This window comes from Alligator sinensis, unplaced genomic scaffold (assembly GCF_000455745.1).
Source record: "Alligator sinensis unplaced genomic scaffold, ASM45574v1 scaffold331_1, whole genome shotgun sequence".
Lineage (NCBI taxonomy): Eukaryota > Metazoa > Chordata > Crocodylia > Alligatoridae > Alligator > Alligator sinensis.
The window spans coordinates 1,626,515-1,641,868 of record NW_005842033.1 but is presented as its reverse complement, the minus strand read 5'-3'; positions in this window follow the sequence as shown (position 1 = coordinate 1,641,868).

Sequence of the window (15,354 nt, the reverse complement as noted above, 5' to 3'; positions counted from 1 at the left end):
CAGCAGGAAAAAAATTACGAAAGTTAAATCTGAACCAGTCCAAACCCCCTCATTTCCTCTCCGCTGCTTTGAATTCTTCAGTTTGGCTGCTAGACCAAAACAAAAAGCAACTATTAATACATTCCTGCACAAAAGAATTTCTGCTGGAAGACTACAGGTACAGTCACTACCTCAAGACCCCTTTTACTTTATGGCACATCAACATGAGGCAGATTTACTTCTAAAAACTAAAAGGATTCAAGGAAGAAGCTGCTTATTTATACTTTTCCTCTTTTCTTGTTGTGTTGGTGCACTTGTGTGTGTGTGCGTGCATGCATGTGCACATGTTTCCATACATGCATGTGGGTGTTTTAAATTACCTGCTGTCTTTCACTCCCAGTAATGGTAAGCACCCAACTGTCATCAGCAGGGATCCTGGTTTTCTCTGATAAAAAATATCCAACATTTTCTGATTTAAAAGAGAAAACCCCAAATCCACATTTATCTGTGACTAAAGTGGAATGCCTACACACACACACACACACACACACACACATTAGTGGAGTTTTGTTTTAATCATGGAAATATGTGGATTTCGGGTGTGTTTTTTATCAGAAAATTTTGGACTTTTTTTCTATCAGAGAAAACCAGGATCCCTTGGTCATCAGGATTCTGCAGTCATGTAGCAAGGCTGTATTCTGTATCATCTCCAGCAGTACAAGTAACCATAAATGTATAATCTTTCAGGTCAACCATAGCATACCCTAAATTGATAGTCAGACAAGTGGATATTAATTAAATGTAAAGTTCTATTTGTTGTAGACCTTGGTGGATTAAATAGACAAGTGGCCATCAGTACTCCAGAATATTCTCTCTCCTTTAATTACTGTTCTATAGTTAGTCCATCAAATTGATGTATAATCAACAGTGCTGTACTTAGTGTATACAGCAAGCACTCAGGAAAAGCAAGTGTCTTATATCACCACTTCCCTAGGAGCTATAACATTTGGAGTAGCAGCAGGAAAGGAGAAGAAATTGAAGTAGCCTCTTGTTTCCATCCTGATGCCTGTCATATGGATGAGAGAAACAACTCACTCTGTCCTAGCACCATCCATCCTCTCCCTCCTCCCTCCCCCCTACCTCCAGTTACCCCCAAATGCATTCTGGATGTCTCAAAGCTCAATGGCCCCATTGCCATTTAGGTATCTGGACAACAGGTTTTGTATTTCCATCATATAAAACCATAAGATTGGAAGGGACTTCAAGGGTCATCTAGTCTAACTCTATGCACAGATACAGGATTTGCTGTTCCTAACCTATCCCAAACCAATGCCCAGTCAGCCTCTTCTTTAAAACCACCAAAGCAGAAAATCCCCCAAGTTCCCTAGGCAGTTTGTTCAATTGTCTTGTTGCTCCTCAGTTAGGAAGCTTTTCCTGAGATTTTATCTAAATTAATTTTGTTACAGTTTAAACCCATTGCCTCATGTTCTGCCTTCTGTTACAAGGGAGAACAATTTTCCTCTATCATATTGATGGAACCAGAGCACCAAGTGTGTAAAGTAGCATCATATTTCACTGTGGACATCATTTTAAACCTTTAAAAATTATTTTACTTTTGGGGGTTATATGTGCAAAGGACATTCCCTCAGGCCCCACAGCCAAATATCCTTAACAGGGCTGACTGGCTGTTCTTAAGGGGACAAGACAACCTTTTTACAGGCCCACAGGTCAGATCCAGCGGAGACCCTGGCGTACATGACCCTCGAGTGCACCAGGCTGGAGCCCCTCCACCTCCAGAACCTCCTCCTGAGGTTCTGGTTGAATTTTACCCTCCACCTTTTTGTTTTTAGTCACCCCATCCGTGGCCCCACCAAGTCCCGGGACCTCCTGGCCAACCTCCTCCTGGCCCTGGCCAAGACAGCCCTATACTTGACGAGGAAAGAAGCTCCGGCCAGGAAGGTGCCTGGAGACTGTGTGGCCACTTTCCTGTCACTTGTCTGCACACATTTCTGGGCAGAGTACCAGTGGGCGGCATCCATCGGCTCCTTGGATACCTTTGTAGACCGGGGGTGCTGTCCGGGGGGCTCCGCTCAGTGTCCTTCTCCGGAGAATTTCTTTTCACATTTTGAACCTTTGCCTCCCACATCACTCCTCCCCTTTTCTTTCTTAGTTGTCCCACCCAAAAAAATAAAATAAATTATCAGTTGTATCTTTCAAACTTTGGCCCCACACAGTGGGGGCTATTAGTTAACTAGGTGGGACTTAAGGCCCACGATCTCTGGAAGATACAAATAGACAAGTCAGATCCAGCCCATGAAGGAATTAAATCTGGCCCATGAAGGTCGGATCCAGCAGTGGCAGGTAGAATCAATGGCACACAGCAACAGGGGCCACCACCCTTGGGTACCAGTTTAGAAGGGGCACCTCCAGGCTGCCTCTGCCTGCTGTTGCACAGCTTGCCCTGATGCATCCCCCTTCTCTGCCCTGTGCTATTCACTGTCCTGACCCTGAACTGTTTCTCAACCCTCTGTTCAAGGCTGTTCCTTTGTTCTTGTGCCTCGCTCCTCACACTGCAGCCAGTGCACACCCTTGCCACCAAATTCACCACTACCTGCTTTATGCTCCCCTGTCCTATCTGCAGCTGTGCTCCCTGCCCCTCCTCAATCTGCCATGTGCCACACAGAGGCTACCCATGCCACTTCTGGCATGCCACAGGTTGGCCACCCCTGTTGAGCCTGTCTGAGCATCTCTTTACCTTCCTGAGCCCTCTGCTGGATGAATGTTGAGCAGGATGAGAGACAACAGTGGCCAGTCATGAGCCCACATGTTCAGCACAGAATTCTGTGCAGCACTTATGGTCTTGAGAAATGAGATGCTGTGCAAATATACTGTAATGTTGTACTGTTACTGTTTTCAGGTATCAGACCAACCTGCAAGGAACAACTGTATTCATTCTGTAACTCTGAAGGGAAGCATGAGCATCACCCCTTGGCCCATGGCTCTATGATAATGATATTTAAAGCAGGACTTACTTTGGTTCAGCTTAAATCTTTTTTTTTTTAATTCTAGCTTCAAACAAGCTGTGGGTGGCTGGGTGGGTGGGCTGAGTGACACATTAGTGAGGAAGCTTCCTCCCCTTTGAGAGCTACATGAAGAAGTCAGAAAGGCATAATTTGAAAAAGTGACAGGCAGAGCATGTTGGACTATTGCTGATGAAAAAGGGTTGAAATCCATCAAGAATATTGGAAACGGAACTGCATTGCCACAGAGAACAGGTGAACTGAACTTCACTAACCTCTATAAATATTACCAGTCCTTTAATTTCAAGTTTGCTCCTGGAAAACCCTTGAAATGTGCACTCCCTCCTTTCAGCTTCTGGCATCCAATCGAATTAGATCTAACAACAAGGAATGGAGGAAGTATATCCTTCGTCTCCATTTAGCCCTGAAAAATTCCCTTTTCCTCCTCCCCTTGCACTGGCTCTGAAGGTCTCCCAATTATCTCCCTTACCTGCTGCATTAAAAAGTAAAGTATATGAGTTGCCAGAGATTCAGAGTCTGAGGACGTGCCACTGTGGCACAGCCATGACATTAGAACAGATGGAAAACTTCTCAGGAACAAAATGTGCACAAAAAAATGGGTTCTGGCTTTGAAGTGTATATTCACGGTGGGTGCTTTCATGTCTTTTGAAAAGCCCTAGCTCAAACCTGACCTAGTTAGGCAACATTCTTATTTATGTCTCTGACTAAGGAGCTGTATATTTAGCAAATGAGAGGAAATCATCCCCCTGTCGTGTTTATAGATTGGAGCAAAGTTTGCTGTTTAATTCTTCAACAGATTTGTCTCCATAAAAGTGGCTATAATTTAAACACAGTTAAGAAAATCAATAAATTCTTGAATCTCAGGATAAATGAAATCATAATTTCATATATATATATATATATATATGTGTGTGTGTGTGTGTATATATATATATACATATATATATATATATATATATATTATATATGTACAGCCATACATACAGAGAGAAAGAAAGAGCACATTTATTCAGCAGATTGCTATTAAACCATATGTATTTAACCTGTTTGAGAGTGATGGGTGAAACTGCACAAAGGTGGAGAGCAAGTCATAAGATTCTGCCACTTTAATTTAATGTTAATCATATTATGTATCACATTGGGGAAGAGGGAGAAATCTTTAACTCTTAATAACCTGTGTAGGCTCATCAGGACAGATGGGTGAATCTAAAGGTTTGGTTCAACAACAAATAAACACCCAAATTTTTGCATACTTACTATAGCTTACTGAATCCTTTTGGTCCCAGGAGGCCTGTTCTTCTGAGGTTCTTAAATGACTTCTCAGTTGCTGAATGCCCAAAGCTCCCTTGATCTCTTGGCATCTTACAAGATCATGCCCCCAGCAAAACTGGACATTCTGACAAAATCAGTCTCCCTTGGGAGAATTCTGTTGTTTGCTGGTTGACTCTGGCTGAAAATATCATAGAATAACCTTTGATTGTGAGCTGTGGCTTACATTTTCAGCTGGAATCAGGATGGGCAGAAACATGCAAAATGAAAGCAGATCATCAAAACTCAACAAGGGTGTGGTTCACATTTGGGATGAAGACTTTGCACCAACCCCTCTTTAACCTGGCAATTTGGCCTTTTTAAAACTTGTTTAAACTTGCTTAAAACACCCAATGTCCTCCTGATGCTAAAGTTATAGTTCTAATTATATATATAATATATGTTTCGAGAACACTGACCACTCAATTGAATATATGAAACAAAACAAAGATATAGTTCCCGTTGTCCCCTAAGTAAGACAATGTAAACTCCCTCTGAAGATATAAATGGATACAACCCTTAAGAGCGCTCTTAGTCCTGCTGATATATCCAATGATGCTGAAAGAGAGAGAGAGGTAACTGAAATCCAGATATGTTAGTTTCTGCTCCATTAGGAAAAGGAAAAATCAATTTGGCCAAAAGAAACGGAAAAAAATCAATAAGGGGAAAATATTATTTTCAGCTGTGGGTTGAGAATACATTACAACCAATGGTGAGTGAAAATTATTCATTGATTTGTATAACACCTTTTACAAGCCCAAAAAATGCTCCAAAGAATTACAGATTATGTACATCTAAGGATCACTTACTACCAAATGCAACCATTTCTAGGGTGGAATGCAGCTGCACATGAGCATGCTCAGCTTGTACTACATGGACTAGGGGGTGGAAAGCACGCTGTCCAAGTTTGCTGATGACATTAAGATGTGGGACGAGGTGGACACACTTGAAGGAAGAGAGAGGCTGCAAATAGATTTAGACAGACTACCAAAGTGGACAGACAAGAATAGGATGGGGTTCAACGTAGACAAATGCAGCGTGCTGCAGCTGGGGAGAAGGAAGCCCCAGCATACATACAGGCTGGGGAGTTCCCTTCTTGAAAGCACAGAGGCGGAAAGGGATCTTGGAGTCATTATTGACTCCAAGATGAACATGAGCTGCCAATGCCAGACCGCAGCCAGCAAGGCCAGCCATACCTTGTCATGCATCCAAAGGTGCACCTCAAGCCGGTCCAGAGAGGTGATACTCCCCCTCTATGTGACTTTGGTCAGGCCACAGTTGGAGTACTGCGTCCAGTACTGGGCGCCGCACTTCAAAAGGGATGTGACCAGCCTGGAGAGGGTTCAGAGGAGGGCCACCCACTTGGTGAGAGGGCAGCAGGACAGGCCCTACGAGGGGAGACTGAGGGACCTGAACCTGTTCAGCCTCAGTAAGAGGAGGCTGAGGGGGGACCTGGTGGCTGCCTACAAGCTCATCAGGGGCAATCAACAGCAAATAGGTAGAGCCCTTTTCTCCCCAGCACCACCTGGGGTGACAAGGACCAATGGTCATAAGCTGATGGAGAATAGGTTTAGGTTAGAGATCAGAAGGCAATATTTTACAGTTAGGGTGGCCAAAATCTGGAACCAACTTCCCAGGGAAGTGGACCTTGCACCTACCTTGGGCAAATTCAAGAGGAGGTTGGATGATCACCTGTCTGGGGTCTTGTGAACCCAGCATTCATTCCTGCCTGTGGCAGGGGCTCAGGCTAGATGATCTGTTCAGGTCCCTCCTGACCCTAGCTACTATGATACTATGATGATAACCTCTCCAGGGAATGAACGTGTTATGCAAAGACGCATCAAGAGGATCTATAAAGAGGGTGGCTAACCTATGATGGAATGTAACCAGGACTTGGGGTTGTAACATTTTCTTTCTTGTAAAATGTTTTTTGGGACCCTTAATAATTAAAAATGGTTAGGGCTTTGATTTTAAGAACATCTAAATTTCAACCTCTTCCAGCAGCAGCAGAACACCATTCTAGAACATTAATTCAGAGGGAAGAGACAAATTTACTGAATCACCAGTACTTTCTCTTTTGGAGCCAAAAGAGCATCCCTGCTCTAGAGAGCTTATGCTCCAAGGCCTGAGTCTTTGAATTCACATAACATTAAGCATGTGCATAACTCTTTGCAGGATATCATAACTAGGCAATAAGTGTAAGATTACCCAAAGACCCACTACCACTGGATCTGAAGCCTAGCCTGAAGTAGACTTCAGATACACTGTCAAAATTCTTATTTATTTTTTATTAAAAACCAAATCTTTGCTTCCTGTTTTTTATAATGTGCACATCTCAATTTACCTACTCCACAAACACTTTAGTCTGCAAGCACCTTTTACATTTATGGTAACATAAAAATGATTTCTAATTATCTATTAAAATACAATTTAAATAACTTAATGCTTAGACACAAAGAGTTCTAATAAGACGCTGTAGGATTTGCCTTTTAATGGTAAATCCAGTGTAGTGACTAGCATCAAATGCCTAAAGAAAGATGAAAATTGCAAGCATGCCTAAACAATTGTAAAATGCAGGGTATTAGCAGGCGATATGCCTGTATAGCTGACTTTTGGTAGAACCTTCAATCTGCATAACACTACCACTGATCAAACTTGCACAGTAGTCGTAAGTCTGGAAGTGTGCAGGCCCACTCCACAGAGTAGATGCAGCATTATGTGGGCTCACCTAGCCCCTGAGATTCTGACTGGCAAGAGCAAATAAAGGAAAGCATCTTCCCACCCCTCCCAGAGTTCTGATTAGATACTGAGTTGGCAAGAAAAACCATCCCAGCTTCCTGTGACAAACACTTTTAGCCAGAAAAAGAGATAGCAGGGGCAGCAGCAGTTACACAAGCACAACAAACCATGAGCCAGGTCTGGTTTTGGGACATGTCCAAATAGTAGCTTGAACCCAGGGACAAAGAATCAGAGACCAAAAGACAGGAGGAGACCTCTTATCAGTGATGGAGGGACTGAACTGGGCAACTGGGTACCACCATTTTTTGTCCCACACAGACATGAGCCAACAACGTGTCCTTGTTGCAATGAAGCCTAACGGGATACTGGGCTGCATTAGTAGGAGCATTGTCAGCAAATCGAGGGAAGTAACTCTTCCCCTCTATTCAAGACTGGTGAGGTCATATCTGGAGTACTGCATCCAGTTTTGGGCCCCCCACAACAGAAAGAATGAAGGCAAATTGGAGAGTCCAGAGGGACTGGGGCATGTGACTTCTGAGGAGGGGATGAGGGACCTGGGTTTATTTAATCTGGATAAGAGAAGACTGAGAAGGGATTTAATAGCAGCCTTCAACTATCTGAAGGGGGCTTCGAAAGAGGATGGAGCTAGACTGTTCTCAGTGGTGGCGGATGACAGAACAAGGAGCAATGGTCTCAAGTTGCAACAAAACAAGTTTAGGTTACGAAGTGGAAAAACTGTCTGACTAGGAGGGTAGTCAAACACTGGAACAGGTTACCCAGAAAGTTGTGGACTCTCCTCCTTGGAGGGTTTTTAAACCTGGCTAAACAAAGCCTTGGCTAGGATGGTCTTGATTTGAGCAGGGAGTTGGACTAGATGACCTCCTGAGGTCCCTTCCAGCCCTCATTTTCTATGGTTCTGTGATTCTATGAGATGGTAGGTGGCTGCAGCTGCAAGAGAAGTGTTTGTGGGGTGGGAAAGGAGAACAGAAGTGCTGGAACCTATGGCTGTGGGATCATCCTGAAGAGCAGATCTTTGGGGTAGCCAATGCCCAGCAAATGGGGCTAAACTAGTCCCAGGACTGCAGCTGTGGATGACAAATGCAGAAGAGACTGACTTGGTGCTCCCAGTTGTCACTGTAGAGAAGTGATTTTCAACCTTTTTTCATTTGTGGACCCCTAAAAAATTGTGAATGGAGCCGCAGACATCTCTTAATTGTAAGTATAGTGTATTCACACAAGTTTGATTGATCACAGTCATCTTTCATGGACCCCTAGGCATGGTGTTTCCACAGACCACAAATTGAAAACCACTGCTGTACAGAGTCTGGGGCCAAGACCCTTTGGGCTAGGCTGTTACTGATCAAGGTCCTTGTTGCTCATTAAGCTGAATGTTTGTACTGATAGGAAGACAGGGCTAGGAGAGACCTTCTAGGCCACAAACTCCATCCCTCTTTTCTCACACACAACAGAGTCATGTCAACCCTTTTAGCAGCTGATTAAGCTCCCTTTTGAAAGGAGAACTGGAGTGATTCCTAAGAGAATTTTTGTTTCCCCAAAACCAGTCAGAAGAGTCTCTACTTAAGGAGAAAAACCGAGAGTGAGGACCTGTCCAAACACAGCAAAAGGATCTTCACCACATACTAATAATAAAATGTTGTTAGAAAAACTATGCAATAGTTTGTTAGAAAAACTATGCAATAGTGTGCAATAATTATCTGATTCTGGTGATTTTACTCCCCATAGGAATGTACATAGGCTTATGTAAGAATAATATTCCTCGCTGTTCCCTAGCTCACCCTTTTTACTCCATCGATGGAACCAGACCTCCCCTTTCTCTTCCAGCTTCTTCTTCCTACCACCCTCCAACAATGACCTTGCTATCCCCATCAAGGAGGGCCTCAGTCTGGGTGCTGACAGAAGTGATGGTTTGTTGCGTGATCAGGCTCCTGATGTGGTCTACAGCCATGAAATGACAGAAGTGCGCAGCTGCAGAGCATTTGAAAAGTGCCCCATCGCAGCACTACAACATTACATGAGGGTTCAGAAGAAGGCACTCCAAAGTGGAGTGCCTTCATTAACATCTGTCAGCACACACCAGGAGCAGGGCTGGGCTTAAGCAGCTCAGCCCAGCCCCTGGTGCTATCTTCAGAATGGGAAGGGGAGAAGGGAGGGGACAGAGTTCTGTCTGGGGTTCGCCCAGCCTGTGCTGAAGGTGGGGTGGGTGGATTTGAGCCCCCACAAGGTAGGGGTCTTCAATCCACCCACCCCATCCTCCAGCTCAGGGTGAGCAAACCCCAGACTGAACTCCCTCTGTTCCCTTCCCCGCTCCCATTCTGAAGACAGCACCGGAGCTAGGAGGGGGCAGGGGCAGGGCTAGGGAAGAGCAGCTACAGACACGCAACTGTTCCAAACTGGAGCTCAATCCCCCAACCTCCCGGACCCAACAATTAATATCTGTTGGTTTGGAGGGAATGCTGTAACCCATGGTACTTCCTGCAAAGTGCCATGAGTTACAGAGAGGATCTGCACATTTGTCAGTGCTCTCTGTTTCCATGCAAATCCCTCCCAAAATCTCAGATCCAAGGACACTGACCTCTCCCACACATAAAAAGACCACTTTTTTAAGTGAGCATGTCTCAATGTCTCTCCCCAAACATCTAATTGTATCTCCTCAGAATTGCCTTTACCGATGTTTTTGTACAACTGTCAGTATAGTGCCAGCACTTAAATAATAAATAAGCAAAGAGAGAGAAAGAGACATAAAACTGATTATTATTATGCCAGAGATATTTGCATGCCCACCACACAGCATATGTATAATATGCATACATTATATAATATGTATGTATTCATGTGGGTGTATGTGTGCATATATATAATACACATTTGTGTGTATGTATAAATATACATAGATAATAGATATAGACTATATGAATATGATGTATATCATAGATACCTATGAAAGCCTTCTGTTGCTCTGATCCACCTCTTTAAAGCTTCAAGTCATGCTGGACTGAATACCCTTGATCTCATCAGCTCATTCTAAACAAGTATTTGGCTAGTATTTGGATGAGAGACCTGGTAATCCTGATGCTATAGGAACAAGTCAAGGATTTATTCTCACACACTTGGTGAATATTAGGCCACAAAACAGAAGAAATGAATGGAAGGATTTAATTTGGCTTCACTGCTGCTGCTGAACTGACAGTTGGGGAATAGAAAAAAAAAATACGTGCAAAAATACAAAACACCTCAGGCTGTTAGTGCGAGCAGAATTTGGCACATGAAATCCAGAAATTCCTAAGGACATCAGACCACATAATACAACATCAGTACAATAAGCAATGCTCATGCTAACAAAACTGTTTGAAAAACTAGACCACAACAAAAGCTTGAATTATTTTTTCTTTAATGGTTTCTTTACCCTTAAATTCAGATGTACTGTAGCATAGAGCAGCACACTAGTAGGCAGTATAACTATGAGAACTACCACATTTGCCAAGCCTAGGGTTGAACTCAGGACCTCAAGACATGAAAGCAAGGATCTCTAAACAAAGGAACAAGAGCTCACTTACAAGGTAAGGAATAAGGTCTTGCAGGTGGGGGGCTGTAACAACTTGTCTCCCCTGTGCTTCAGATCCAGAAGATAAATAGTACATTCTGACCAGTAGGTTCCATAATTGCTGTGTCATTCTTACATTCCTAGCCATTTAGTTTATTGGCATACAGCTAGTCTATTGGCTTGAAAGTCATATTTCCCATTAGTGCCATCAGCCATGAAATATCTTTTTTCCTCACTGGCTGGAACAGAGCTTATACCCATGTCCATTAAATATACATTTGAACACCACTTCTACCTGCACTTTGTCACCTTGGGTTCTCAGGGGTTGTATTTCCACTAGGTTCTATGCTCAAGGGTACCCTTGATATCAAGCTGAAAGTGCCAAAAAGAGTGCTAATGCCCACTTGAAATAGTTTTTTCCATTTTTCCTCCAATGTTCCAGTGCACTAAATGAAAAAAGTCTCTGCTTTGCTTAGTCTTCAGCATTGCAGGCAGATCACACCAGTCTGCCAGGGAGCAATTTTTGCTTTCAGGTATTTCCTAAACTTTGCTTCCTTCCTGGAATCCCCCCAGTCTAAGATCCAAGCTAATAGGAGGCTATGGGAGGGTTAGTGAAGAATATTGATTCACCTCTTTCCTGATGCTAGGCACTATTAATATCAGGTTTCTTTTGTAAAATGTCCATATTCCTAGATGAAGAAAAACACTCTTATAATTATGAGTTGCTACTCCACACAAAAAAAAAATGGCCAAAAGGGGAAAAAACTGGAAATGACTCACTGACAATAATACTGATATGTTTCCCGGTCTTCCACTACAATATATACTTCATTGTAGAGGGTCTTCCTGAAAATGAGTTGAACTCAGGAGCTGTAACTCCCTCAGTGGGTGAAGACTGCTGTTTGGACCATTGAATGCAACTCACAATATTTTTACATTTTTTAATCACTTCCTTCTGAGACTTGGGCGGAAGACTATGAGGACAGACAGAGTTTCTATTCAAGTAAGCACTGACACACGAACAAAAACAAGTCCAATGAGAATTCAAAAAAGAAACCTGGAAACAGTTGAATGAGGAGAGAAGAGTTGTAACTGACCAATTACTTTCTAATTTAGTGTTGGTCCTTCAATGGAATTATTTTGTATTGAAAAATGTAGTTCCATCAAAAGTGACATGCCTCACAAATCCATATCATTTTTGCCAAAAATTGATTAAGGAAAAATACCAGGGGAAAAAATTCTAGCAATGTCAAAATGTCATGAGTTTTGACATTTTGGAGACTAAGCATTTCAAGTTTTTCTTTTGAAATGACTCTTCATTGCACTTTTGAATGCTGTCCTGTGGTAGGCTGATTGTTATAATGTCAAAATCAACAGGAAAGATCTTAAATTTTTTTTTTTTTCTGGGTTGTTCTGTCACAGAGACATTCAAAATCTGGATGGCTCATTCCAAAGGATGACTGAAACAATTTTTTAAAATCTTGAAGTATTTTTGCAAAACAGATTTTCCTTTAAAACCTAGTATTTTGTGAACAGCTGGGCCCAGGGCTTAAAAAATGTCACTGCCATCCTGAAAAATGGCTCCTTCCACAGCTTTGCCGACAGTCCCTTTCAGATGACAATTGAATGGGGCTTCCATGCTGTTAATCTGGACAAAAAGTTGCTAAACATTTGCCCTGAGATATGACAAGAATATAATTCCTTGCTCTTATTTTGGACTCTTGGTGATATCCTTCCTTATAATTAGTTCCACTGTTGTCATTATCACTATCTCTCTTGCTATTTATTATTATAGGTATTTAGAGGCTCATAAAAATGTGATCTTACTCAAGGCTTAAGCAGCATGAGAAATAAATCAGCAGCACTGAGCATTGGATGAAACTGGATGAAATCTGGCTGGGAACAGCTGGATTGCTCTCTCAACTAAATATTTACAAAAGCCATGATTATATCACTGAGTGACACTGTGTGAATAGAACAATTTATCAATCATCTTGTTTAACTCGCATCCCTGCAGGAGAGCATGGCATTCTCACTTAACAATGAGATCTACTGTATGCTAATTACTTGACTTATTTTTCACCTCAGGCCTATGTACAAGGGGAGTTTTTGGCTGCCCAGCTCACAAGGACACCAGTGTTTTAGAGGCATACAAGAGATAAGCTGAAGTCTGAGTCACAAGTGTTGCTCCAATGGAGCCACTGAAGTTGCTCTGAATTTTGCTGAAATAATTAAAAGTCGAATTAGGCACACAGCTGTTAATTTGGCGTTCAGCATTTTCTCTCCTGCTCTGCTACACCAGTCCAGATGAACCAGATTCCCTCCTCTCCCAGGCTCCATGACAGCAATTAACCTGCAACCTGATCAGCTATTTCAGTATGTGTTTCCTTCCAGACCTAGCCAAATCAGTTTCCTGCCCTTGTATGTTCCCATTCAAGTGACTGGGCTGAGTTGGGGAAGGGATCTTAGAGTCTTCTCACCCTCTTTGCACAAGGACTTTGTGCCTGGCACACACAGTTCCAGCTTCTAGATATGAGTGTAATAATCCCTATACATGCTGAGAATTAATGCTGTCGCTTTTCATCATGGCAGCGACTGGATGATCCTATGTGAATTCTTCAACACAGGTCACTGAATGCTACAGATGAGCCTGCTAAAAAGAAGAGAGGACTTGAAAGGGTGCCTTTTGCCAACAAGTGGTCTTGCCAGGAAAGGCAGAAATCACTCTCACGCAGGTCAGTGCTATGCCCAGCCCTGATCAGAGCATCAGGAAGAAAACAAATACAGGATTTCCTTGAAAATAAACCAATCAAGCGGTCTCCTGATGGGAAATGAACACAGTTCTGGGCAAATGAAAGTCAAGACCTACGTGGGAAGCTATTCCGCTCCAGTATCAGCTATTTTGCAGTATTAGTGTTTTTACAGGGTTTGAGCATCTTCCTGCCTCGTTCACTTTAGGGGGCATTTTTCTCTTAGCCAATTCTGCAATATTAATGAAAAATAATAGGTAGGGCTCTGGCTGGTATAGCAGGATCTTACCCTGGGTAAGAGTCCAAGCCAATAGCTGGCAATCGAGTCTTTCCCTCTGAATCCACTCAGAAATCGCACCTTTTGTGCCAGAAATCTTTGTTAAAAATGAAGGAAAAAAAAAAGTTTGGTGGGTTGAAATCTCTGCTACCTTGAGAGCCTGGGAAAAAAATTGGTTCATGTGGTTCTTAGAGATAGATTCTTCCCTCCGTCTGCTACATGGCGAGAGTCTGCAGAATAATTACAGTTTAGCCTTCAGAGTCCACCTGACACCAAAGGGGAAATTTCCCCTTCTTCCTGCCTACACTGAGGTTTAGAAATCAGTCAGCACACAGTGGTGGGATCTCAGGACTTGGTCACCCTTTCAGGAGCCCTTGATGGCTCAGACAATCGCAGCAAGTGTTCTTTTCAGAAACACGGGGGGGCTGGGAAGAAGTTACGATAAATTTAGTTTTCTTTTGAAGTTAATAACCTCCTACAAAGGCTTTTGGTAAAACACAGACACCTTAACACTTTTTTCTCTTTCAAACACTTTTCCCCTCTATTTTTCCCTCAGATGGTGAAATCTGAGGAAAACGGCCTCTTCAGAAGTAACGGCTTTGTGGGAATGACATCAGCACGTCACGAGGTTACCACTGGCAAGTTGGCACCCTGGGGGGGGAATGTAATCTCTTCTCGTCCTTCTTGCTCCCCTTCTTTTCTACATTCAGTGCCTTTTGTAACATGCAAAACAAAAGAAATGTTTTGCCCTTCTTGATTTTTCCTTTTTTTTTCTCCCGAGACAGAAAAAAAATACATTTGACTGAGTCCTCCAAAGTGTCTACTGTTGCCTTGTGAATGTTTGGTCCCTTGTTCAGAAACAAAACCGCTCAGAAACTCCAGGTAAAGGCCCCTCTCCTGGATACTAGACCTTCTCCCACCTACCACTTGCACATAAAAGTAGCAGTTCTTGTAGGCAACTTCAAAACCTAAAGATATGAGGACTGCCCCCACTCCCAGTGCTCCCCCCACTCCCAGTCATGGAGGACCCCATGCTAATATGGCTAAAGTTAACTTGTATAATTCCCTCCGAGAACAAAATGCTGCCGTCTTAACTTCAAAACCTTGTTAGACAAAGCATCTTTGCAAGTTCACAACACTGGGATCTTGTGATGACTGCCTCCTAAGAGCCTGCTGTGAAACCAAAATGTCCCACAATCTAAAACCATGGGTGTGCTGGTGGGATGGAGAGCGTGACTGGAAGGCAAGACAAGTCCCTTCCTATCGTATGGGATTTCCCCTAAACAGAGACAGTTTTTCTAGGATTAAACCAGGTAAAACATGACTTGACACTCTGAAATGTAAGTCTAAAAGCAGAGAGCTCCATGAGCTCCATGTGGCATCTATAAAGTGATTTTCCAACCATCTCTGGCTTTATTGAGACAAACCCACAAAAGTTTAGATTTCAGCTAAATGGCATTTTCACACATTTTTTTTACTATTTTACAAATATAAACATACACATGCCTTTTTTTAAGAATTATAAATAGCTATCCCCATCTGTCCCTGAACCTAGCTACCTGTTTCAACTGTCTCTCTTCAATGCCTCCCTGAAAAATCATTTTTGACACAGTCAATCTGTCCAGTTATCATCCTACCTTGACCCTTATGTACCTATCTGACAGGTTTTGATAGTGATGGCCCAGTGAGGGTCTACAG